This window comes from Geotrypetes seraphini, chromosome 7, assembly GCF_902459505.1.
Source record: "Geotrypetes seraphini chromosome 7, aGeoSer1.1, whole genome shotgun sequence".
Classification (NCBI taxonomy): domain Eukaryota; kingdom Metazoa; phylum Chordata; class Amphibia; order Gymnophiona; family Dermophiidae; genus Geotrypetes; species Geotrypetes seraphini.
In genome coordinates this window covers 23,643,119-23,671,044 of record NC_047090.1, presented here as the reverse complement: position 1 = coordinate 23,671,044, position 27,926 = coordinate 23,643,119, and the positions used below count along the sequence as shown (strand labels likewise).

General features: G+C 44.5%; 1 protein-coding gene across 2 annotated transcripts in view; it reads right to left on the bottom strand.

The window, feature by feature from the left end:
* Positions 1-27,926, bottom strand: part of CHST11 (carbohydrate sulfotransferase 11) — a 290,750-nt gene that overhangs the window by 32,902 nt on the left and 229,922 nt on the right. The gene's annotated exons all lie outside the window — the stretch shown is intronic.

Genomic DNA, 27,926 nt, shown 5'->3' with positions numbered 1-27,926 from the left:
CTCTTTATTGAATGTGTGGCTTAGCTGACAGAGCAAGTGAGCTCATAACAGGTTTTATGAAACAGTTAGTCCCACTCACATTTAAATACCTACTGTTTCAATTAAAGGCATTCTCTAATTATACCAGACAAACTACAGAGGTAGTCATAAATGTGGTCCCTCTGTATGAAGTGAGTCCTTATTACGCACCCAAAAGTGAGCAAACCAAAACCATCTTACAAGCCAACTCAAGATAGAAGCAATCTATCATATGTAGCCTATCTCTTGCAGTAAATATTAATTTCTGCAACTCTTGTCATGGAAATCTATATTTGGCAACCTGGAAGGACAAAGCTGCATGTATTTTTAGGCAGCTTGAAGATGGGTAATTTTCAGTCCAGCTTGTTTATACGGGTAATCATTACTGACTCACATAAACAGCTTAAAAAATTTCCCTCTTAGGACAACGACATGAAACCGAGTTTCATAAAAAGCAAAGTTGGGAACTGAAGGTGAACATTAAGGAATTCTTTTGCTAAAGTGTGGTAAAATTTTGAAGGCAAAAGTTACCGTGTGGTAGGTGCAAAGCCTGTGTACTTACTGTTGGGGGTATTCCTAGAAAGCTCCTCATGCAGTTACTACACAGAAAAAATACTTCATCGCACAGTAATCTCCTAATTCTGTATAAGTGTGCCAAAAATTAGGGGCCAATTAGGCACTTATCTTAGCTCCTATTTCTATACATAACACTCAAAAATGGGCACGTATCCTATTTGATTGTGAAATTTAATTGCCAAATGAGCTAATTACTGTATCACTGATAATTGGGCACCAGTAACATTTATTGGTGATAACTGGCATTTGTTTAAATTTATGCACACATCTTTAGGCACTGGGATCAGTGGCGCAGCGAGGGAGGGTGGTGCCTGACATCGTTATGCCGTGTGTTCCCCAGTCTTTCCCTCTATGCTATGTGCTCCCCCCCCCCAGTCTTCCCCGCTGCACTGTGCACCCCCGCCAATGCGGAGCAGCACCTTCCACCGTGACCAGGAAGTGAAGTCAGAAGGGAGCCGAGGCCAGTACGAGCAGCAAGTGGAAGACATTGACCGGGATCCACTTGTATATTTTACGCGTAGATCTGAAAAGGGGGTGCAGTCATGGGTGGGACAAGGGCGTTCCTGGAATTTGCCCGCAGTGACACAGAATACAGAGGACACGCACCTAATTTAGGCACGAGAATTTATACCAGGCTTCAGCTGGTGTAAGTCCTCGTGTCTAAAAGTTGGTCATGGATCCTGACACTAAGCTCTTTCACTAGTCCCGAGCTCACTGGACTACTGCAACATAATCTACTTAGGGTTGCACAAAAAAAACCATCAAGAAACTGAGGCTAATCCAGAAAACAGCTGTTCGATTAATCTTTAGCCTGAAAAAAATCCGAACACATCATCCCCTTACGATAAGAAACTTCACTGGCCTCTGCTGCCTCTACTACAAGTCACTCTTCGGCACCGCTCCCACCTACCTCCTGAGACACTTCATCCTACAGAACAAACTCCGCTTCCCACGCAGAACACTCCTGTTTACATTCCCCTCCCCCAAAATATGCCGATTCAAAAGATTCCTCAACAGGACACTCGCCTTCCAAGCAGGGATATGGAACAACACCCTTAGCGACCTAATCCTGAACTCACTAACCTACCACACATTCAAAAAATCACTAAAAACTCACTTATTCGACAAATTTGTCTGAACCTCCAAAATGGTTCAACACCTACCACTTCTTACACATCCTCTCTCCCTCCCCCTATGCTGCCCAACCATATAACGGTCCACCTACCCCTTCCCAATTCCAACCAATGTTAACAACTGCCTTTATTGTTCACCGGCTTGAACTGAAAGGTATGATGGGATATAAATAAAGCTATTATTATTATTATTTTATAAACGATGCCCAACTTAGAGCACTCTTAATAGAATAGCACTTAACGCCTGTATTTTCAGTGCTGATTGCGCAGTGCCAGTCATAAAATTGAGTCCTTAACTTTTGGCACGCAAACAGAAGTCCATGAAAGTTAAGCGTTATAATGTGGGATGAAACAGCTCTTAAACGCTCTTCCATAACTTGGTGCCTAAGTCACAGAACTGGAGCATGGCTGTTCTACTTAAGCGTGTGCTTTATTGAACACAATGTTAATAATAATAATAATAACAGTTTATATACCGCAGGACCGTGAAGTTCTATGCATCTAACCACTGCATGTAGGCTTGCCCATAGAGCTTGGAACAAGCTGGCCGAATCCCTACGGCGGGCTCCGTTTCTGGCAGTGTTCAAGGCCCGTTTAAAAGCCCACCTCTTTGAGAGTGCTTTCAACTCCTAACTCCTCTCACCTTGGGTTCTGCATCCCCTACCCTATATGTCATGTTTTGTCTGTCCAAGTTAGATTGCAAGCTCTGCCGAACAGGGACCGTCTATAAATGTCAAAATGTACAGCGCTGCGTACGCCTTTCAGTGATAAGGAGTAGTAATAGTACTAGCAAGCATAAATGGTGCACTAAATTTTGACGCCTAATTGCACATCTAATATAATAAAATGATAGGCCGCGCATGCGCACTAAAAAAACATGTTCCCTGGTCCGTCGCGAAAACACAAGTGCGCATGCGCGGGTTTCACGTCACAGCCACCTCACAATACGGAAGTTTCTTTACACGCTGACGATCGCCTTCACAAGCCTGCTCCGAGCCAGCCGACGATCGCCTCCACAAGCCGGGACTGGGGTACAAAGATCGCCTCCTCCCCCCCCCCCGGGACGAACTCAAAAACTGACCCCGCCGCCCAGGACCCAAGTCCTTTGCCACCCCACCCTTCCCTTCCCGCGGACCCCAGGAGGAGTTGGTTTCCGTGTAAGCCAGATCGTCGTCGTCGTCGCCCCCATCCCCCCCCGGCGCACACGAACCCCTTCACGCGGTCTGACCGCTACCCTTACTCCCTTGCCGCCCCCCCTTCAAGCGGTCCCCACAAACCTCTCGCCTCTAGCAGCGGCCGCAGCACTCTACACACGCTGCTTCACGCTCTTCAACTGCCATGATTGCTCCACCACGTCCCTGATGACATCATCAGAGATGCGGCAAATCAAATCAGGGCAGTTGAAGGCCATGAAGCAGCGTGTGTAGAGTGCTGCGGCCGCTGCTACAGGCGAGAGATGTGTGAAGAGTTGCTGCTGACCAGGGGAGCAGGGAAGAGAGACCGGGGGAGCAGGGAAGATGTGCTGCTGAGCGGGGGGATCAGAGAAGAGGGACCAGGGGAGCAGGGAAGAGGTGCTGCTGAGCATGGAAGAGGTGCTGCTGACCAGGGGAGCATGGAAGAGGTGCTGCTGACCGGTGGAGCAGGGAAGAGGGACATGGGGGAGCAGGGAAGATGTGCTGCTGACCGGGGGATCAGGGAAGAGGGACCGGGGGAGCAGGGAAGAGGTCCTGCTGACCAGAGGAGCATGGAAGAGGTACTGCTGACCGGGGGAGCAGGGAAGATGTGCTGCTGACTGGGGAAGCAGGGAAGAGGGACCGGGGGAGCAGGGAAGAGGTGCTGCTGACTGGGGAAGCAGGGAAGAGGAACAGGGGGAGCAGGAAAGAGGTGCTGCTGACCAGGGAAGCAGGGAAGAGGTGCTGCTGACCGGGGGAGCAGGGAAGAGGTGCTGCTGACCGGGGGCGCAGGGAAGAGGTGCTGTTGGACCGTGGTGGGAGGGAGGGGCGTAAAAATGGGTTTGGAGCCTGGGCTGAAAATAGGGCATATGTGAGGGAAGGAGGCTCTACTAGCATCCGTTAATGTAACGGGCTTAAACACTAGTTCATTCTATTATGCGCTAGGGTCCCGATTCTATAAAGCCCGCCTAAAGTTAGAGTCAAAATGATGCTGCTAACCTTTTTTGATATCATAGGGATTGTTCTTTATGAATTTGTACCAACTGGACAAAAAGTTAACCAAGTTTACTATTTGGAAGTGCTGAAAAGGATGCGTGAAAAAGTTAAATGAAAACGGCCTGAACTTTTCGCAAACTCGTGGCTCTTGCATCACAACAATGCACCAGCTCACACGGCACTGTCTGTGAGGGAGGTTTTAGCCAGAAAACAAATACCCTAACGGTATTGGAACACCCTCCCTACTCACCTGATCTGGCCCCCCAATGACTTTTTTCTTTACCCGAAGATAAAGGAAATATTGGAAGAAAGACATTTTGATGACATTCAGGACATCAAAGATAATACAACAACAGCTCTGATGGGCATTCCAGAAAAAAAGAGTTCCAAAATTGCCTTGAAGGGTGGACTAGATGCATTGCTGACATCGGTGCATAGCTTCCCAAAGGGAGTACTTCGAAGGTGACCGTAGCGATATTCAGCAATGAGATATGTAACACTTTTTCAAGGATGAGTTTGCGAACTTAGCTGTCAGACCTCGTATGTTATATAATATGGTTAGTGCTTAAGACAAATAATTGATTGCTATTGCTTAATTAGATAATCAGTTAACAAATGTATCTGCAAATCCAGACCAAAAATTAGATGCCTAACTTTAGATGACCTATTCCGAATCCAGTGGTATATTTCACCACTACCTAAATGCCCAGCAAAGGTTATGTGAATACCGAATGTTATCCCCACTCCCTTACTATGCCACTGAGTGGAGGTATTGTGTATCTCAGTGGGGGATATTTTAAGGTTGAAATTATTGAGTAAAATGTTGTTAGCCATATGGTGGGATTCTTGGTTTAATCATGTATTGATAATGAACCATGATTATGCTGCAGCCAGAATAATAATGATACGGCCCTGGCTGCCTTCTTAATGGCTTTAATAGAAGTAACTGTGAGCAACTGAACAAATCACTTTTCCACACAGTCCCTATGCAAGACGATGCATTTGTTCTGCATTTGTTCTAGAGAGAAGACATTTTTCTCTCCTGAAGCCAGGGGAGCATCACTTCCTTGACTTCATCATGCTTTGTCTTTTGCTCTCTGGGTCACAATGATGCACCCATGTCTCATCGCCGGTGACAATTCTCTCCAGTGTACTCGGCTCTTCTTCATACCATCTCAGGCACTGGGTCACGACCTCCATACGCTATTGCTCATGCAGCTCAGTAAGCTGTTTGGGAACCCATCGTGCGCAGACGTTCCTGTATCCCCAGTCATCATGCATTATGGCAAATGCAGATCCATAACTGATTTCCAAATGTGCGGCCAATTGAGACACCGCTATCCTCCAGTCTTCCCTATCAAGGCACTCGCCCTGTCAATGTGCTCTTGTGTGCATGATGTTGATAGGCGAATAGAATGACCTTCGTCGGTCACACCTGTTCTTCCCACTTTAGATCTTTTTACCCACTCATAAACCTTCCGTTGATTCATGGTGCTATGCCCATATGAGTCAATATCTGACAGTGAAGTTGCACAAGTTTCACTCCCTCTGCCCAAAGAAAGTGCACCGCTGCACGTTGTTCTTCGATGATGCAATCTTGCAATGGAGCGTCCATGTTTCTGACCTCGTGGCTGCCACACAACTAAAGGCCGAATGCTGCACTGTGTGTGTACGAACTATCCAACAGGCAATGTATGAGTACATATGTTGCATTTCACTTGCTCTGTTCTGGTTAACAACTGCCTTTAATTTTTGATTTGCCCTCGTAGATTGACATGCACCGCTTCCTTGGTGTGTAAATCTATCTCATGCATACGTTCTTCTTCTTCACCCAGAGAGTGGTAGAAATCTGGAAAGCTCTTCCGGAGGCTGTTCTAAGGGAAAGCACCCTCCAGGAATTCAAGAAAGGGTTAGATAAATTCCTGCTGAACCAGAACGTATGCAGGTAAGGCTATATTCAAATAGGACACTGGTCTTTGACCTAAGGACCGCCGCGTGAGCGAACTGCTGGGCACGATGGACCACTGGTCTGATCCAGCAGTGGCAATTCTTATGTTCTTATGTATTCACTGTGGATAGCCTGAAAATTTGATGGGATTAGGTGTGCCTCAAAGATAGATTTGAGAAGCCCTGGTGTAGGGGACATTTGTCCATATATACCGTATTTGCCGGCGTATAAGACGACTTTTCAGTACCTTAAAATCCTCCCCAAAGTCGGGGGTCGTCTTATACGCCGGGTACTGTTTACATGCCCTTACTTTACATGCCCTAACATCTCCTTCCTTACCTCCTTACGGTGCTTACGGTACTAGTAAACCTGCCGGGACATCAGCGGGGCCATGGCGGGACATCAGTGTGACAAGGGTGCCAGCTCCTTCATCCTGCGCAGCGGGAAGCAGCGGCGCTCTGGCCCCACCCCTTTTCTCTTTACTACGTCTCTCGCACATGCGGCCGTGTGTGGAGTCTAGCCCTTAAGGAAGTTGCGGGGGCGAACAGGAGGCTTTTGAAGGCTTTTAAAGGGAAACTGTCATGCCAGCAAACTTGCTAGGGACTTGCCCGGCACTTGCTCTCTCCCTCTATGTGTTATCTTCCTTCTATCATTGACAGTTTCAGTTTGGTTAACAGTTTAGAAAACAAATAGCATGGCAGCTCCCATGGGTTTATTGTTCTATTCAGCTTTAGTGAATTAATTAAAATTGTTGAAATAAATTCTGATGTTCTTTTAAGTTTTATTTGTTGTGCAGAAGGTGTGCGGAAGAAGGGGTCGTCTTATAGGGCGAGTATATAACAAACTCTATATTTTAACTGTAAAAGTTGGGGGGTCGTCTTATACGCCCAGTCGTCTTATACGCCGGCAAATACGGTATATACAAATTTAGGGGTGCATTTGAAATCAAGTGATAATCTCTTTTTCCCGTCACAAAAATCTTTCCTATTTTTACAAATTAGGTCTGCTTTTCTGCTGCTTTTCAATTCTGCATGCAAATCATCCGGTCTTCTTTCTTTCAAACAGACTGAGGCAAGCCACGACCCTATCATTATTATGTAACCTGGACCTTAATTCCTCTGCTAGCGTATTTCCATCTAATTAACTTTCTATTTAAAATCAAATTACAGATTGCAGTGCAGCATCTTATCAAGCGCAATTCAAAGCCGTCATATTTTTAAGAAACGAAACAGCCTGGGCTCTTCATTTAAACTTTTTCACTTAAGGGCAAACACAGAAAACAGCCAAAGACTTCTTGATTGAAAACATGTTTCAGAGGACACTTTGCTGCTAAAATACAAACTAAGCTTCTCTGGGATGAAAAAACAGCAGAGTTACACTGCGGGAGAGTTTAACAGTAGCTGACATTGTTTTCAAGCCCTGCTGCAGTAAAACTTATGGATTTTGCCATTGTTTGCAGCCAGGTCACACACACACGAGCATGCATGATCAAAGGGTTTGTCTGTCAACAAAGAACGGGGGTTTCTTCTTCATAAATCACATTTACGGACGGCAAAGAACACTGCTGATTGCAGAGCCTCATCCACGATTGTTCCTTGAAATATGAGTAGTATTTGGTCTCCAGCAGAGAAACTGTGTGTGCACCGAATAAGACTATAGCAACTTAGCAGTGTATATATTGTATATTCAAATCCACATTATAGTGATAATATATTTTTTGCAGATTTTTCAGATATGCCTCCGTTATTATTTAAACACGGCTGTATGACACTCTCTCCAGCATATATATCATCATTAAATCTGCTTTTTTTTTTTTGTATTTTTTGTAAAGTGCTTCATGTGCTAATAAATTCGATAAAACTTTCACCAAACTTTTATAGCCATAAACTTTGTTGCTAAAAAAGCGCTCAATGATTTGATTTTACTTAGCTTCTGTAGCCGCCGCACTGCCGGCTTTTCACTTTCGTTTTAATTATTCATCTGTGCCGGGAAGGGACTGGTCAACATGTTTCGCCGTAAGCTTTGTCGGGATGGTGCGTGGTAGTAATGAAGAGAGGGCTTATGGCTTGACAAAGCTTACGGCGAAACATGTTGACCAGTCCCTTCCCGACACAGATGAATAATTAAAACGAAAGTTAAAAGCCGGAAGTGCAGCGGAGTGAGCTTTGACGGAGACTTCAGTAGTTGGAACCCAAGCACAGTACCGGGCAGAGCTTTGGATTTTTGCCCAGAATTATCTAAGAAGAAGAAAAAAAAATTTAAATTGAATCAGGTTGGGCAGACTGGATGGACCATTTGGGTCTTTATCTGCTGTCATCTACTAGTTACTATGTAAATAAGAGTATATACGACAACAATAATATTGCAGTTCCTTATGCAGACATTCCTTGAGCAATTTGGTGTTTTCGCCCTATACACTTTGACTCTTGATTCAAAATTCTATCACGTAGTCGATTACAATTAGAGAATGACACAGTGACAAAATCTATCACCGTTCCCGTCCCCGCGGATAACCGTGGGAAACCATCTTCATGTCATTCTTTAAGGAGAGAGGGAAGCATCAGAGTATGAATGGCCACAACCACTGACCCACAAGCTTTGCTTTGAAGAATGCTGGTGTAGAAGGACTGAGGTTGAAATAGACACTAGAAAATGACATGGGATTATTTCCCACGGTTATCCGCGGGGACGGGAACGGTGATGAATTTTGTCACCGTGTCATTCTCTAATTACAATCTCCTCCCACTTAGTGACATCTCTCAGTTTGGCAATTTGGTCTGCCAGTTCCCAAGACATTTGGAGAATCTACTGTAGGTGTATATAAACCTATTGACGGCAATTTTCGATCAAGTCATCAAATTTAAGTGCTAGATAAGTGCATCAATTCCGTCTGTTTTAAAAAGGAAGACATGCCATACGCACAGTTGCAAAATGACCTTCTTCCCCCTCTTCCAGAAATCACACCTGTGCACATATTACATAAGAACTCAAGAATAGCCATCTAGCCCAGTATCCTGGGTCATCTAACCATCCTGTTTCCACAGTGGCCAATCCAGGCAGACTCTCAAACAATAGCAAGACTCCGGAATCCCAAATAATAGCAACATTCTATGCTACTGATCCCAGGACAAGCAGTGGCTTCTCCCATGTCTTTCTCAATAGCATACTATGGAATTTTCCTCCAGGAACTAGTCCAAACCTTTTTTAAAACCAGCTACGTTAGCCTCTGTTACCATATCCTCTGGCAATGAGCAAAAAAGATATTTCCTCATATTGGTTTTAAAAGTACAGTGCTCCCCCAGTTATTCGTGGTCGGTGATTCGCGGTCCCAGTCATTTGTGGTATTTTCTGACCGTGAATGACCGGGCAGGAGAGGACAGCCGGAGAGGCAGGAGAGAGCCGCCGGAGCACCGGCGAGTGAAGGGAATCACTCGTGCTATGCTCCGATGACCTCTTCCTGCACAAAAGTCGGGCCTCGGCAATCAGGAGCTGCGTGTCAAAGCAGCTCCTGATTGGTGAGGCCCGACTTTAGTGCAGGAAGAGGCGGTTGGAGCATACCACAAGTGATTTCCTTCACTCGCCGGTGATCTGGCTGCTCTCTCCTGCTAAAAACCATATTCGCGGTTTTTCAAGAATTGCGGGGGTTCCTGGAATGGAACCCCCGCAAATATCGGGGGAATACTGTATTTCCCTGTAACTTCATTGAGTGTCCCCTAGTCTTTGTAATTTTTGAGGGAGTAAAATAGTGATTATAACTTATAACCGTAGATTTCAATCATATTTTCCCTCAGCTGTCTCTTGTCCAAGCCGAAGAGCCCTAACCACTTTAGTCTTTTCTCATATGAGAGGAGTTCCATCCCCTTTATCATCTTGGTCACTCTTCGTTGAACCATTTCTAATGCTGCTGTATCTTTTTTGAGATATGTCGACCAGAACTGAACACAATACTCAAGGTGAGGTTGTACCATGGAATGATACAGAGGCATTATAATATTCTTAGTCTTATTTACCATCTCTTTTCTAATGATTTCTAGCATCCAGTTTTGATTTTTTTTTGGCAAGCTCATTTCCAGGAAAGGTACTGCTCAGACAGAAAAAATTTTTAGAACTGCAGTCCCAACCCATAAATTTAAGTACTTGGCATTCAAAATAGCAAAAACAAATGAATTCTTCCTACTTTGGGGCCCTTTTTACAAAGTCCATTCAGTTCTTATGGGCTTCAGGTGCATTTACCCTGGCAGCATTGCTACCATGGCTTTGTAAAAGGGACCTTAATCACCAGCTCCTCAGCCCCATCTGTCTCAACACCCCCCCCCTCCCATCATGCCAGAGCAAAGGTGGAAAAAAGATCTGAAAATGCTCCAACTGATAACACTTCATGCATTCAGCCCAGAAACAGCCATGCCTCAAGCTCCATTTTAGCTTAAATTTACATATATCTATTTATTTTGTAATTACATATTGATTGGTGTGCTCTATCACATATCAGATCAAAATAACTACACAGTTTACAATGAATAGGATTATTCTGGAGAGATAATTAACAATGCAAAGTAACTGTTAACTGCATATTATGTATGGAACCCGTTCAGAGTTCTTTGGTGAGAACGAGATAGAAAATTAAATTTATTTTAAAAAAAATACTTGTATAGTGTTTGATGAAAGATAATCAGTAGTAAGACAGGAGAAAAGACAACAGAAAGAAAATAATAAATACCACGAACATACGTATATGTGTGTGTGTGTGTGTGTGTGTATATATATATATATATATATATATACACACTAGCTTTATAGCCCGTTACATTAACGAGTGCTAGAATATATGTGTGTGTCTGTCTTTATTTCTTTCTCTGTCTGTCTCTTTAGCCGCTTTCTGCATTTCTGTCTTTCTTTCTTTCGGCTGTCCACCACCACCTCTTGCGTGCTCCCCCTGTCCATTCTCCCTTCTTTTTACCTCCCCTGTGTCCACCACCACCCCTTCACTGCTCCCCTTATCCAGCAGCAGCCCTTCTCCCTTTGTTTTACCTCCCCCCTGTCCATCAGCACCTCTTCCTGCTCCCCCTGTCCAGCAGTAGGCCTCCCTTCCTTTTTTCCCCCCTGTCCATCAGCACCTCTTCCTGCTCCCCCTGTCCAGCAGTAGGCCTTCCTTCCTTCCCCCCCCCCTGTCCATCAGCATCTCTTCCTGCTCTCCCTGTCCAGCAGTAGGCCTCCCTTCCTTTTTCCCCCTGTCCATCAGCACCTCTTCCTGCTCCCTCTGTTCAGCAGTAGGCCTCCCTTCATTTTTCCCCCCCCTGTCCATCAGCACCTCTTCCTGCTCCCTCTGTCCAGCAGTAGGCCTCCCTTCATTTTCCCCCCTCCCAGCAGTAGGCCTCCCTCTGTCCAGCAGTAGGCCTCCCCCCCCATCCATCAGCACCTCTTCCTGCTCTTCCTGTCCATGGGAGTTAGTACAGGCCCAGTCTCTGCCGTTCTCCCCAGAGTTTGTTCTTTACTCGGATAGAGAGTCCTTGCCGCTCCCCCTTCACTTCCCGCGGGCCTGACTACGAACCTGGTGATTCCAGCAGCGTGTGCAGCAGTCTTCACACGCTGCTTCGGGTCCTTCTACTGCCCTGATTTTCTCTGGCACGTCTCTGATGACATCATCAGAGACGCAGCAGAGCAAATCAGGGCAGTAGAAGGGCCCGAAGCAGCGTGTGAAGACTGCTGCACACGCTGCTTGAATCGCCAGGTTCGTAGTCAGGTCCGTGGGAAGGGAAGGGGGGGCGGCAAAGGATTCGGACTCCTCTGGTCTGTCATGGAGGGCGGCCTGGCTCCATTTCTCGTTTCGTCCCTGGAGAGGGGGGGGGGGCAGGAGGCGCTCTTTGTGCCCCAGTCCCGGCTTGTGGAGGCGATCGTTGGCTGGCTGGGAGCGGGCTTGTGGAGGCGATCGTTGGCTGGTGACATAGTACGCGCATGTGCACTCTTGCCAGCACAGCCCGACAGATCAGATCTCAGGAAACACATGGCGAGAGTGCGCATGCGCGGATAGCATTTTATTATTATAGATGTATATAAATGACAATTTGTGCATATAAAATATCGGTACATCTGCTAAAATGGCTTATACAATCACCCCGCCAAGGTTATTTTGAACTTTCCATTAGAAGCTGTTGCCTTAATCCATCTGCCCTTTCTGTCAGAAGCCAGTGAAACAAATGTAATCTTTTGTGTTTAAATGTTTGCTTTTGGCTAGTCTTTTGCGGGTGTGCTGAGAGATCCTAGGTTCAATTCTCTCAAAGGAACAGCGGGAAGTAAATTAATGACAATAACAGCCAAGAGTGGTTGCATAATGAATACATTTTGTAGAAATAGGCTTAATATTATAGAGGTGCAATTCTTTAGGGGGTGAAAGGCTGCAGGAGAAAAAAAAAAGAGAGGAAGAAAAGACATGTCCTGAAAATGCTGAGGAGGGGGGGGAGGGGATGTGTGTGTGTGTGCAGAAGCTGAAGATAGAGAGAAGAGGGGTGGAAAGAGCAGGCAGGAGGTTTTATCTGTACGATGTGTGTGTCTGGATGGGTGAAGGTGTGTGAGTTGTGAAAGGCTGAAGGAGAAAAAGAGATAAACAAGGGGCTAAGCCTGTCCCTCATAGACTTGAGTTTCTAGTAGTTTCCAGCATCTTTCTGTGACAATTGGCTTTTGTCTGAAACAATAGTTCTCAATTGACAATAACTACCCATCTTTAGGAACAGGCAGCTGCAGCCATTCTGTACCTTAAGCATCGGACCTTAGCACATCTGTTGACACTCTGGGTTCTCCCAGCACTCTGTTAATCTCAAGTGATGGTATTTTAGGAGTCATTTAGTGGCATTCTAAGGCTGAATGGTCAGGAGCTTTTGGTCTATCTGCATTGACATTCCAGAGTCAGATTAATATAATATCCCAGAGGCCTTTGCTGACCCTCTGGTTAGACCAACAGAAAATGCTGATAGCTAGCATTCAGCAATGTAAGGCTAACAACAAGCTAATACCAAAAGGTTTCTTAAGAAACAGCTGGAGAAAAAAAAACCCTTATTTTTAATTTCATAGCCACCCATTTATTTATAACAGTTGACTCTGCATTACCCTTCTTGTCCCCATTTATACATTTGACCTCTCATGCACATAGTATAATATTTCATTGTATCTTTGGAACAGAATGAGCATTATAGCTCGTATCTATGTTATTTGAGGTGCAGAAAGCAAAATATATATATCACTCCATTAAAGACAAGCCACTATGCACCAAAACAGATTTTAACAAGCGAAAGAAAATGCCTCAGATAATAGGAGAGATGTACCCACGCTTTTCCACCCAAGCATCATAGGCAAAAAAAAACCCCTTTAGCATGTGGTTAATAATAGCAGGTAGGAGCTCAACAACAACAACAAAAATAGCCAGGTGGAATACTAATGTGGAAAACCACTATTTGCAATAAAGCATATGGCAAAACGCCACTGCCTCAGGGCCTTAACATACTGCGTACAGATCTTTGAGCAGATAGCCTGGAGTTTTGTTAAGGCCCTGAGGCAGTGGCGTTTTGCCACAGATCGTCGGCCTGGTTTTTTTTTTTTCATGTTATCTTATTTTTTCTTTATTTCAGTTTTATATCCCATCCTACCCAGGAGCTGAGAATGGTTTACAGAAGTACTTTCACAGTGTTTGGGGTGCAGGGGAAGTGGTACATTTTATATCGCAGGTAGAAACAATACAATCATAGTGTTTTAGAGGTACATGGTTAATCGTGCGTATACAGAATATTGCTGAGAGGGTAGAGGAAAGAGGGCATTTTCAATATAAGGTAAAATCATTGGGTATATGCATCAAATGGTGTGGGGGAGGGTGGAATAAGCACACACTCATGGCGAGGGGGTATTGGGTTTGCAGTAAGGATATTCGGCCTAATAGTTTAGATCTCACAAATTTCTTAGAGAACACTCAAGAACCTATAACAAAAAGATCCACTCTATTAGTTACGATGTTATCTGTGGAAAAGAAAAGGATAATCATGAAAGCTTATTTTTCCAAAGAAGAGATTTTGTATTATGGTCAAACAGTTTCAATTTTCCCAGATGTTTCCAGACAGACTCAATATGGAAGTCGCTCGGAGGAAGGAAAGGTGAGTAGTGGAGTCCCTCAGGGTTCGGTGCTGGGGCCAATCCTGTTCAATATGTTTGTGAGTGACATTGCTGAAGGGTTAGAAGGAAAAGTGTGCCTTTTTGCAGATGATACCAAGATTTGTAACAGAGAAGACACCAAAGAGGGAGTGGAAAATATGAAAAAGGATCTGCAAAAGTTAGAGGAATGGTCTAATGCTTGGCAACTAAAATTCAATGCAAAGAAATGCAGAGTAATGCATTTGGGGATTAATAATCGTAAGGAACCGTATATGCTGGGAGGAGAGAAGCTGATATGCACAGGACGGGGAGAGGGTCCTTGGGATGATAGTGTCCGAAGATATAAAGGTGAAAAAGCAGTGTGACAGGCAGTGGCTGCTGCCAGAAGGATGCTGGGCTGTATAAAGAGAGGCGTAGCCAGTAGAAGGAAGAAGGTGTTGATTCCCCTGTACAGGTCATTGGTAAGGCCCCACTTGGAGTATTGTGTTCAGTTTTGGAGACCGTATCTGGCGAAGGATGTAAGAAGGCTTGAAGCGGTCCAGAGGAAGGGCGATGAAAATGATAGGAGGCTTGCGCCAGAAGATGTATGAGGAGAGACTGGAAGCCCTGAATATGTATACCCTAGAGGAAAGGAGAGACAGGGGAGATATGATTCAGACGTTCAAATACTTAAGGGTATTAACGTAGAACATAATCTTTTCCAGAGAAAGGAAAATGGTAAAACCAGAGGACATAATTTGAGGTTGAGGGGTGGTAGATTCAGGGGCAATGTTAGGAAATTCTACTTTACGGAGAGGGTGGTGGATGCCTGGAATGTGCTCCCGAGAGAGGTGGTGGAGAGTAAAACTGTGACTGAGTTCAAAGAAGCGTGGGATGAACACAGAGGATCTAGAATCAGAAAATACCGGTAATATTAAAAATTGAAGTAAGGCCAGTACTGGGCAGACTTGCAAGGTATGTGACTATATATGACCATTTGGTGGAGGCCATTAGGGGAGGGCTTCAATGGCTGGGAGGGTGTAGATGGGCTGGAGTAGGTTTTAACGGAGATTTCGGCAGAAGGAACCCAAGCACAGTACCGGGTAGAGCTTTGGATTCCTGCCCAGAAATAGCTAAGAAGAAAAAATTAAAAAAATTTAAATTGAATCAGGTTGGGCAGACTGGATGGACCATTCGGGTCTTTATCTGCTGTCATCTACTATGTTACTATGTCATAAGGCCTTCCTCCAGCTGAGACCTAAGGTCTTAGATGAAGGAGGCACTTTCTTCTTAAAATTTCCTTGTAAATGTCTGGTCACCTGGGAAATAAAATCTTATGGTTTTATTTTTTCTTGAACCAATACATTTGGAAACTTTTCTTGCTGATAAGATTAACCCCCTGTTTTATGAAGCCATGTGGCAACGGCCCCGAAGTCCTTATTGCCCTTGTTATCTTGTTGTTCCCTTACTACTAATAAAAATGATTTACCAAAAAAAAAAAAAAAAAAATGTCTATGGGCTTCGGGGCCATTACTGCAGCACAGCTGCTAGCATGGCTTCGTAAAACAGGCCCTAAGAGTTAATTCCTGAAGTTAATGTTTTGTTTTATAATATCACCTCCATTGGATTTAAATGGGTTAAAAGATTTATTTCCTGCAGTAGATGTAATTCTACCTCTCCCCATGATGTAGGCTTGAATTTTGGATCTTTTCTTATTGTAATTTATATTGGAAGTGATGTTGTTTCTGTATTTCTTTATGATTTCTGATTATTGTATTATAATAAGAAATCTTAATAAAAATACAATTTTTAAAAAAAAGGATATTCGGTCAGTAGTGGTGGTAGCCATGGTATGTATGTAACCCTGATTGGGTTTAAATCATGTCATGTAATCGGTTGATAGCATCGAGGCCAGGTCTATGAGTTTAGAGCAGTGGTCTCCAACTCAAACCCTTTGCAGGGCCACATTTTGGATTTGTAGGTACTTGGAGGGCCTCAGAAAAATAGTCAATGTCTTATTAAAGAAATGACAATTTTGCATGAGGTAAAACTCTTTATAGTTTATAAATCTTTCCTTTTGACTAAGTCTTAATAATAATATTGTAATTTATAGCTAAAGAGTCGTATGATCAAGAAACTGTTTTATTTTGCTTTTGTGATTATAATAAACATACTGAGGGCCTCAAAATAGTACCTGGCGGGCCGCGGGTTTGAAACCACTGGATTAGAGTGTGGTCAATGACTATAGAGTATGCTTTTTTTTGCTTATAGTGGTTTTTTTCCACAACAGTATTCCATCTGGCTATTTATTTTTTTTTTGTTAAATTCTTACCCGCTATTATTAACCACACACAAAAGGTTTTGGTTTTTTTTTTTTATGCCTATGATGCTCGGGTGGAAGAGTGTGGGCATTGCTCTCCTATTGTCTGAGGCTTTTTCTTTCGCTTGTTAAAATCTTTTTTGGTGCACAGTGACTTGTCTTTAATGTACCGGGCCATGGTGTGCCCTCACCTGGAGTACTGCGTTCAGCACTGGTCGCAGTACACGAAGAAGGACACGGTACTACTCAAAAGGGTCCAGAAAAGAGCGACTAAAATGGTTAAGGGTTGCCGTACAGTGAGAGATTGGAGAAACTGGGCCTCTTCTCCCTTGAAAAGAGGAGACTGAGAGGGGACTTGATCAAAACGTTCAAAATACTGAAGGGAATAGACTTAATAGATAAAGACAGACTGTTCACCCTCTCCAAGGTAGGAAGAACGAGAGGGCATTCTCTAAAGTTGAGAGGGGATAGATTCTGTACAAACATAAGGAAGTTCTTCTTCACCCAGAGAGTGATAGAAAACTGGAACGCTCTTCCGGAGGCTGTTATAGGGGAAAACAACCTCCAGGGTTTCAAGACAAAGTTGGGCAAGTTCCTGCTAAACTGGAACATACTCAGGTGAGGCTGGACTCATTTAGAGCACTGGTCTTTGACCTAAGAGCCACTGCGTGAGCGGACTGCTGGGCACAACAGCGGCAATTCTTATGTTCTTATGGAGTGATTTTTTTTGTTGCTTGCTGGATTGTCTATGTCCATGTCCCTCCATTCCTCTTATTTTTTTTTTTTCTTTATTAAATTTCAATTTTTTATGACAATAATAATCATATGAAATCAACAGTATCCAACTAATATCAATAAAAAGGAAATATAATAAAGGGGTAAATTAAACAAAAGTTTAACTGTTTGTTAGTCCACAATAATGTAAAGGAGGAGTTCCAAAAAGATCTTTTTGGAACTCCTCATTTTTTAATATTATGCTGACTTCACATTATATCTGTCATTTGAATGTTCTTCCGTGCTATTGTTATATTATTTGTAATGTACTGACGGTTTTTGTATTTCTATTATGTAATTGTTGTACAGTGCTGTTCAATATGTATTTCTATGACAGTTTCATGTTAGCCCTATTTCAAGGTTTCAATTTGCCATTTCCCAGTTTACCTTATTGACTGTATTCATTTTTAAATTAATTTTATTTGTTTATTTAAGGATCCTGTTACTAAGGCGTGCTAGCCGTTTTAGCGCGTGATAAATATTAGTGCGCGCTAAACGCTAACGCGTCCATAGAGTATAATGCGTCCATAGACTAATGTGTCCATATAACCTGTCCATAGCCTAATATTTAGGGCGCGCTATAACAGCTAGTGCGCCTTAGTAAAAGGACCCTTTATTTAATTCGTTTCCTATCCCCTTGTCCCCAAAGAGCTCAGAAAGGGTTAAACATACATAATTTGTAGTTATCCTTATGTGACGCAGACTACGGTACTTGGTCATTTTACTACTGTTATGCTATTAACAAACTTGACCAGCAACTTGGGTGAATTTCTTCATAAAGATGGTTAATAAATAAATATCCATAAATAAAATCATGGGATATATATGGGGAGCTTTCTCAATGTGGATTTTCAGTCTGTTCTCTTTCCGGTGCCATTCCAGTTTAGAACGCCATTTAAAGGTTTGAAATTAATAGTTAGTAATTGTTATAGTATAATACCTTATAATATTATAGTATAATGCCACTTTATAGAACAATGGTCAGACCGCACTTGGACGGCAGAAAAGGGCTACAGCCCATCGAGTCTGCCCATACCAATGACCCACTCCCTGATTCTTACTCTCCTAGAGATCCCACATGAATATCCCATTTTCTCTTGAAATCTAACACGCTGCTGGCCTCAATCACCCTCTGAGGCAGCTCGTTCCAATGATCTACCACCCTTTCAGTGAAGAAGTACTTTCTCGCATCACCCTGAAATTTCCCTCCCCTGATTTTCAGCGAGTGTCCTCTGGTTACTGAGGGCCCTATAAGACTGAAGATATCATCTTTCACCTCTATACGCCCAGTAATATACTTAAAGGTCTCAATCATGTCCCCTCTCTCTCTTCGCTCCTCCAGTGAGTACATCCGCAGTTTTTTTTAACCTTTCTTCATACGTGAGTTCCCTGAGCCCCAAAACCATCCTGGTAGCCATTCGCTGAACCGACTCAATTCTCAACACATCTTTTCGGTAGTGTGGTCCAATACTGGTCTCCATACCTTATAAAGGATATAACTCTACTGGAGAGAGTGCAGAGGCGAGCCACGAAACTTATCAAAGGAATGGAACATTTGACCTACAAAGATAGACTCAGGAGGCTGGGACTGTTTACCCTTGAGAAGAGAAGACTGAGAGGGGATTTGATAGAGACCTTTAAAATATTAAAAGGATTTGATAAAAATAGACCAGGAGGCACCATTGCTGAAATATTCAGAGGTGACACGGACAAGAGGTCATAGCTTGAAACTGAGTGGCAGCAGGTTTAGGACAAACGTCAGGAAATTCTGTTTCACCACAGCGTGTGGTGGGTGCTTGGAATGCGCTCCCGGAGGAGGTTGTGGAGGAGGCTACTGTACTGGGATTCAAGAGAAAGTTGGATACACACCTTCTTGCATATCATATAGAGGGATACGGTAAATCCGGGTCTCCAAAAAGGAGTACCTAAATGGGCCACCGCGTGTGCGGATCACCGGACAGGATGGACCTCGGTCTGATCCGGTGAGGGCGTTTCTTATGTTCTTATGGGTTAAGGATACTAGTAAATATAGGATTCAGTATTATTTATTTAAATTCATATCAAGGTCTTAATAAAGTTTTTTGATTTTAACAGAGTCCCCTCCTGATGAAGAGCCGAAACTCGAGTCGGGGGGCCAGGGATTACATGTGTTATTTTTAGCACTAATTTAAGCACAGCACTTTTTTTAAGTTCAGTATGTTTTATTGAAAATTTTTTCATAACATAAGAAACACCGCGGAGGTTACCAAAGTTTATATCTACCCAGCCATTCAGCTCATCCAGTAAATCCAGCAATTGCAGTTATTTAGCAAATCCAGCAAATTCAGATAAGTGAAACATATAATTTTTATTTTTTATCTTTAACTGGATTGTTTATACATTGTGGTCGGGTCAGGGACAGTGAAGCCAATGATGGTCCCTGTGTTAACCCCAGTTCGGTGATTGCACTGAATCTAAGGGTATAAGGATTGAGCACCTCACAATAAGGTTTAAATTTAAATGAGAGCTGTGATTTTATTTGTGGTTATTCATTTCCATCACAGAATAATATAAGTTATCTCCCTATTAGTTTGTTGGATTAATAAATAAATATGACAGTTATGGATGGCTGCATGTAGGCCTTGGCCTAGTTCACTAAGACAGAGGTGCCTTAGCAGCACTCTGAAATCTATCTCATAATTGCATTCTTTACTTACACTGCCGTGTAAATTATCTAGCTAAACGTTTCCAATTCTCATGCTGTATGCCTTTAATCATGATCATTCCACATTTTATAAATTATCTATTTTAATGACTCCCCGCAATTTTCCAGAAATGTCCTTTAAATCAATGTGCAATCATCTTACAAAGCCCTAGACAAGGAAAAATAAATAAATCTGAAAGTGGTACTTTGCTAAAGAACCGCTTTTAAAGTCTACAAGGGAAGCGACGTGTTTCAAAACAAGGAAAAGACAAGGACGGATGTAGGACCCAAAATTCCTCATAAACAAAACAGAACTTACAGCAGAGCATAGCTCCTAAACTTTTGATCTTACCGATATAATATTTCCTCTCCAATCTGGTAGTGTAAAGTGTAAAGTGATGCATGTCGGTAACAAAAATCTCAAGCACGAATACAGGATGTTTGGGGGCGGTACTTGGAGAGACCTCCTAGGAAAGGGACTTGGGAGTTCTGATTGACAAGTCGATGAAGCCGTCCATGCAATGTGCGGCGGCAGCAAAAAGGGCAAACAGAATGCTAGGAATGATAAAGAAGGGGATCACGAACAGATCGGAGAAGGTTATCATGCCGCTGTACCGGGATATGGTGCGCCCTCACCTGGAGTACTGCGTACAGCACTGGTCGCCATACATGAAGGACACAGTACTACTCAAAAGGGTCAAGAGAAGAGCGACTAAGATGGTTAAGGGGTTGGAGGAGCTGCCGTACAGCGTAAGATTAGAGAAACTGGGCCTTTTCTCCCTCGAACAGAGGAGATTGAGAGCAGGGCAGGATTAACCAATAGGCCAAGTAGGCACGTGCCTAGGACCCGAAATGGTCAGGGGGGCCCGATGAAGGAGGGCATCAACATTGTTTTTTCCAAAAGGCGATGGGTTCCTCCAGCATTGATCGGCAACGCGGGCCCCACCCCGATCGGCAATGCGCCCCCACCCCAATCGACGGAAAGTAAGACAAGCAAGCAACACAGGTAAGAAAGGCAACAGGAACTGTAATTGTGCAAGCGGTGCTGCTTGCCCAAAGCTTCCCTCTGACACAGCTTCCTGTTTCCACCTGGGCGCATGGTGGGGTGAGGCGGGCCTAGGGAGCCCTCGACGAATTAATCCTGCCCTGATTGAGTGGGGACATGATAGAAACATTCAAGGTATTGAAAGGGCTAGACTTAGTGGATAAGGATAGGTTGTTCACTCTCTCCAAGGTAGGGAGAACGAGAGGGCATCCTCTAAAGTTGAAAGGGGATAGATTCCGTACAAACGTAAGGAAGTTCTTCTTCACCCAGAGAGTGGTAGGAAACTGGAACGCTCTTCCGGAATCTGTCACAGGGGAAAACACCCCCCAGGGATTCAAGACAAAGTTAGACAAGTTCCTGCTGAACAAGAACGTGCGCTGGTAGGGCTAGTCTCAGTTAGGGCGCTGGTCTTAGACCAGAGGGCCGCCGCGTGAGCGGACTGCTGGGCATGAGGAACGCTGGTCTGATCCAGCAGCGGCAATTCTTATGTTCAATCTGTTTCATAAAACAATTAGAAATGTAGTGAGGGACCAAGATAAAATGCTTTCATGGAAGAGTTAAATCTAAAAACTCCTTATCACCTGCTTGGAAAATGGCTACTTTGCTCCCCTTCAATTAAATCTACTGAGGTCAGTAAAGGAAGCATCTCTCTCCCAAACCCTGCTATTTGTCTGGAGAGGCATTCAGATAATCAACCTGTGTCATGATGACTATACCCAGCTCTTCAAACATATGCACTTAAGCTTACTAATCAATAACGATGGATTGCGTCTGGCTTATCAAATCATTAGAAGCCTTAGGGCTTAGTGTATTCTGAAAAAAAAAAGGCAAGCTCACCCCTCCTTCCCGTTTTGCCAGGACCTTTGATGTAGCAGACACAACATGCTGTCTCTGGCTCTTTGTGTTGCTGCTGTTGCTTCCCCTCCCCTCCCCCCCCCCAAAGAAAGTGTCTTACAGTAATCCAGTACTGGTTGTGAGTCGGTAAGGACTCACACAAGTTCCTTCGGCACATGGATTGTGCTACTCTTCATTTCATAAAGAGATATCATAAGAGTTGCCATACTGGGACAGACTGAAGGTCCATGAAGCCCAGTATCATGTTTTAACAGTAGTCAACCCAGGCCACAAGTGCCTGGCAAGATCCCAAGGATTAAAAGAGCTTTTATGCTGCTTATCCTAGAATTAAGCAGCGGATTTTCCCAAGTCCATCTTAATAATGGCTTATGGACTTCTCTTTTTAGGAAATTAGCCAAACCTTTTTTAAACCCTGCTAAGCTAACTGCAATCACCACAATCTCTGGCAACGAATTCCAGCATTTAATTACACACTGAGTGAAAAAATAATTTCTCCGGTTTGGTTTAAATGTAGTACTTAGTAGCTTCGTTATGTGAACCCTAGTCCTAATAGTTTTGAAAAGCGTAAACAAGCGATTCACTGGAAAGAGTAAACAAGTGATTCTCATCGGCAGTCAATTTTCCCTTTTGTAATCACCATGAGTCTGTCACAGGCTGTTATATTATTTTATATCATTCGGTGTCGTTTATGCAATAGCGTTTTCATTATGCAATGCGGCAGGATAGGGGAAGGAGAGCATTCTTGGTAAATACTGAACCCCAAAACATTTGCACATTTACCCAGTACTATTTTAGTACAATTAACAGAGTGTAATTAATGGGTAAGGCTAAATATTCCTATTTCGGTGCCTTCCAACTTTTTCCATCTAAAGAGCTGCACAGTGGACATGAGAAAGTTACGGGGGCCACCAAAATATTTGAATACTAATTCTGATAGGTAAATGGCTGGAGAACAGGAAACAGAGAGTGGGCATAAATGGGAAGTTCTCCGACTGGGAGAAAGTGACTAGCGGTGTACCCCAGGGCTCGGTACTTGGGCCGATCTTATTTAATATATATATATATATATAAATGACCTAGAAGAAGGAACATCCAGCGAGATCATCAAGTTTGCAGACGACACAAAGCTATGCCGGGCAATCAGATCGCAAAAGGATAGCGAGGAACTCCAGAGAGATTTGGGTCAGTTAGAGAAATGGGCGGAGAAATGGCAGATGAAGTTTAACGTGGAGAAATGCAAAGTGATGCATTTAGGCAGTAAGAATAAGGAACACGAGTATAGAATGTCAGGTGCAACTCTAGGTAAGAGCGAACAAGAAAAGGACCTGGGTGTACTGATAGATAGGACCCTGAAACCATCAGCACAATGTGCGGCGGTGGCAAAGAAAGCAAATAGAATGTTAGGCATGATAAAGAAAGGAATCACGAGTAGATCGGAGAAGGTCATAATGCTGCTTTATAGATCAATGGTGAGACCTCACTTGGAATACTGTGTCCAACATTGGTCTCCCAACCTAAAGAAGGATATAAAACTGCTGGAGAGGGTGCAGAGACGAGCAACAAAACTAGTAAAAGGTATGGAGAAAATGGAATACGAGGATCGACTTAAGAGACTGGGATTGTTCTCCCTTGAGAAAAGGAGACTGTGAGGGGATATGATCGAGACCTTCAAAATACTGAAAGGAATCGACAAAATAGAGCAGAAAAAACTATTTACATTGTCCAATTTGACACGGACAAGAGGACACGAAATGAAGCTAAGGGGGGACAAGTTCAGGACTAATATCAGGAAGTTCTGCTTCACTCAGAGAGTGGTTGACACCTGGAATGCTCTCCCAGAGGAGATTATTGTGGAATCAACCGTCCTAGGATTCAAAAGCAAACTAGATGCACATCTCCTTACGAGAGGCATAGAAGGATATGGGTAACTAAAAATTATGCCAGGTGTACACCTGACAGGGCCTCCGCGTGCGCGGATCACCGGACTTGATGGACCGAAGGTCTGATCCGGGGATGGTGCTTCTTATGTTCTTATGTTCACCATCTAACAATGCAATATCATGCCGTTAAGTGCAAGCGATGAGGGTGTATACAACACAGATACTACATTCTGTTACTGCTTCTCAGCCCACCCTGATGCAGTGGCATAGCGAGGGTGACCGACGCCCCTCTCCCACCCCTCCTAGAAGTGATGTCAGAGAGAGCTTGGAAGCCGTCGAGAGTAGGGCAGGATTAAAGGGTAGGTCAAGTAGGCACGTGTCTCGGGCCCACAGAGTTCAGGGGGGCCCGGAACGCTGCCTGCTCCAATGACAACAGTGTACCTGCCTCCGGACCCGGCTCCAGGCGTCCATGTACTGCCTCCTCCTGCCTTCTTCGTTATTCAATGCAGCTGAACTCAAGTCTTGAAAAGGCCATGGGCAGCGGTTTCTACACCAGAAGTCTTTCCTCTGACTCTGAGATTTTGTGTCAGAGGGAAGGCTTCCAGGTTAGCATGTAGGAACCACATGCTAACCTGCCCGTGACCATTTGAAGACTGTGAGTTCTACTGGACTGAATAATGAAGAAGGCAGGAGAAGGTGCTACTTGGACTTCTGGAACCGGTTTCGGAAGTCCACTTTCACAGGAGGAGGGGGCATGGTGGGGGCAGAGGTGGTGAGGAGCCAGGGTAATGAGGGAGTAGGGTGGGGGCAGGCCCATGGAGGGGTAGGTTCAGGGGACTCATTGTACTTGTGTGCCTAAGGCCCATCAAAGAATTAATCCTGTCCTGGGCACGAGCAGCAAGTTCTTTGCTGCTTGCCCGGAAATTTAAAAAGTAAGGGAAAGGGGCACAGGCACCAGCGTGCATCAGGAGAGGTGGGAAGGGGGCAGAGAGGAAAAGGGGTGCTGTCGCCTCGAGGTGGACTGCCTCCCTCGCACTCTCTTTACCACGCCACTGCCCTGGTGCAAAGCGGAATGGGACCATTCAACGCAGCCCTTTCATCACGGGATTGCTCAGGGCCATCCTTCATGCTGGATCGATGATGGAAGTGCAGGAATGGGGGGGGGGGGGTATTGCCAGATTGAGGTGGAGTACTGGATACAGGGGGGGCATTGCCTCCCACCAAATGCTGCATCAGGGGGATGCTGATGAGAGGGAGCATTCCGGGGCCGCGCTGAACAGTCCCCTTGATGAAAGTTTAGCACTGAACAGGCCTGCAATAAAAGGGCCGCGCTGAACTTGCGGCTCTTAAAAGGCCGCAATGTATCATCCTAGACCCGGTGCAACATACCACGGACCTTTACTCTAATTTTCAAACCTAGCAAGCCAATATTAAAATGGGAGGTGTAGGTTCACCAGTAATTCCACTTTGCTTAGGCTTTTGGGGGGGCTTTTGGGGGCTGAACTGGAGCAGATGCGCACTGTGGAATTAAAATTGCAACATGCAGGCAGGTCCACTATGTGAAGCTCACCCAAAACTGATATGGATTTGAAGCAAATAGGGAAATGGTCTCCAGTCCATTTTGGCGGCCCTCCTGTGAGTAGAGCAAAGACCCTGTGAAGCTCCACTGGGTCGCGTGTGTGACTGTATGGTCACATTCAGTGGCTCAGCAAGGGTAGGTGGCGCCCCTTCCCCGCCCTCTTTCCCGTCCCTCCCCATCTGCTCCTTCCCCACCCCCTCCTGCCAGGCGCATGCACAAACCCTTCCCCCACACCTCTTTAATGTTCCAGGCGTGAGCAGCCACACCAACCTGCTGCTCCCGCCAGTGTCGGCTCTTCCTCCGACGCCACTTCCTAGGCGCAGGTCCAGATGTGATATCAGAGGCAGAGCCGACGCTGGCGCGAGCAGCAGGTTAGGGTGGCCACTTGCGCCTGGAACATTAAAGAGATTCAGAGGAAGGGAAGGGGTGTGCGCGGTAGTGGGGGCAGGGGAGCGGAGAGGACTGGTGCTGGCGCCCTCCTCAAGATGGTGCCCAAGGCAGACCCCCCCCCCCCTTACTGTGCCTTTGGTCACATTGACATACCTGCGCACACATGAATGCAAGCGGAATGGCAAGTCAACAGCAGGTATTCGTGACCCAGCGTAGAATCACAGGGTCTTTTCTCTACTCACAGGAGGGCCGCCAAAATGGACTGGAGACCATTTCCCTATTTGCTTCAAACCCATACCAGTTTTGGGTGAGCTTCACATAGTGGACCTGCCTGCATGTTGCAATTTTAATTTGTGCTCTTCCAACAGCTGGTATAACGGGATACAACAAAACGGAGACCATGAGAGGTCAAGATGGGGGGTCATCATTTATCATAGGAACATAAGAATTGCCACTGCTGGGTCAGACTAGTGGTCCATCGTGCCCAGCAATCTGCTCACACGGTGGCCCTTAGGTCACAGACCAGTGCCCTAACTGAAATTAGCCTTACCTACGTACGTTCTGGTTCAGCAGGAACTTGTCTAACTTTGTCTTGAATCCCTGGAGGCTGTTTTCCCCTAAAACAGCCTCTGGAAGAGAGTTCCAGATTCCTACCACTCTCTTGGTGAAGAAGAACTTTCTTTGTAAGGAATCGATCCCCTTTTAACTTTAGAAAGTGCCCTCTCGTTCTCTCTACCTTGGAGAGGGTGAACAACCTGTCTTTATCTACTAAGTCTATTCGCTTCATTATCTTGAATGTTTCAAAACGATCATGTCCCCTCTCAGTCTCTTTTCAAGGGAGAAGAGGCCCAGTTTCTCTCATCTCTCACTGTGCGGCAACTCCTCCAGCCCTTTAACCATTTTAGTCGCTCTTCTCTGGACCCTGAGTAAGCAAACCATCAGATTAAAAAATAATTGAAAGCTTATATTTTCAAACTTTGTAGCAGATGTTAGAAGCCTTTTTCCTCACTCAAATTATTTTAGGAATGCAAATGAGCTCCACAGCAAAGTTTACTCGATCCTGACAAACAAAGGGGTCCTTTCTTTATAATGCAGTTAAAAAAAAAATTATTGGCCTTAGTGCACCCTGATGTGGGTTTTTGCCAGGCACCAAGGCCATTTTTTACTGCAGCAGTAAAATGGCTGATTTTCCAGTTTTTGAATTAGTGGCCATGTGCTAAAGTTGCCATTTAGCAAGTGGCCATTAAAAATAAGTAGCCCATGATCAAAAGGTATCTTAGTTCCTAAAGGTTACTGTTACTACAATTGTTCAGGGTATTTATACACTCCTAAGGTGACTGTAACTTTAACCTTCAAAACTAGAGCCGCTGGCCAGCCAGAATTTATCAACAGACTTTTGATCCGCATTCTTCACAGCGCTTTCTCCAATCAGCTAACCAAAATTTGCTCTCAATCCCCGCATTAAGACATATTAATACTAGGAGAACCAATATCTTTTCTGTAACTGCTCCTACGCTCTGGAACTCAGCTTCCAATCACCTAAGAAAGGTTATATCCTCAGACACCTTCAAATCTAACTTTAAAAAAACCATTCCTGTTCAAAGATGCCTTTGAATTTTCATCTAAACTGGAATTATTTCTAAGGTGCTTTACTATTCTTCTTTCAAGTTTAATGACTGGTTAGACTGTATGTTCACAGTATTTTGAAAACACTTCCTTTTTGTCTTTTCATGAGGTACAAGGGGATGTCCACCGATGGATCAAACACTGGCTGGCAGGCAGGAAACAGAGGGTTGGAGTAAAGGGCCATTACTCAGACTGGCAATGGGTCACGAGCGGAGTTCCACAGGGGTCGGTGCTGGGACCGCTCCTGTTCAATATATTTATTAACGACCTGGAGGCGGGAACAAATTGTGAGGTTATTAAATTTGCGGATGACACCAAACTCTGCAGCAGGGTTAGAACCACGGAAGACTGCGAAGACCTGCAAAGGGACCTAACGAGGCTGGAAGAGTGGGCAAAAAAGTGGCAAATGAGCTTTAACATAGAGAAATGCAAGGTCATGCACGTATGCATGTAGGAAAAAAGAACCCGATGTTCAGCTATAAAATGGGGGGATCATTGCTAGGGGTAAGTAACCTTGAAATACACCTGGGAGTGATGGTGGACACAACATTGAAAGCATCAGCACAGTGTGCGACAGCCTCAAAGAAAGCGAACATAATGTTGGGTATCATTAAAAAGGGTATCACAACCAGGATGAAGGAAGTCATCCTGCCGCTGTATCGTGCAATGGTGCGCCCACATCTGGAGTACTGTGTCCAGTACTGGTCGCCGTACCTCAAGAAGGACATGGCAGTACTTGAAGGAGTCCGGAGAAGAGCGACTAAACTGATAAAGGGTATGGAAAACTTTTCATACGCTGACAGGTTGGAAATGCTGGGG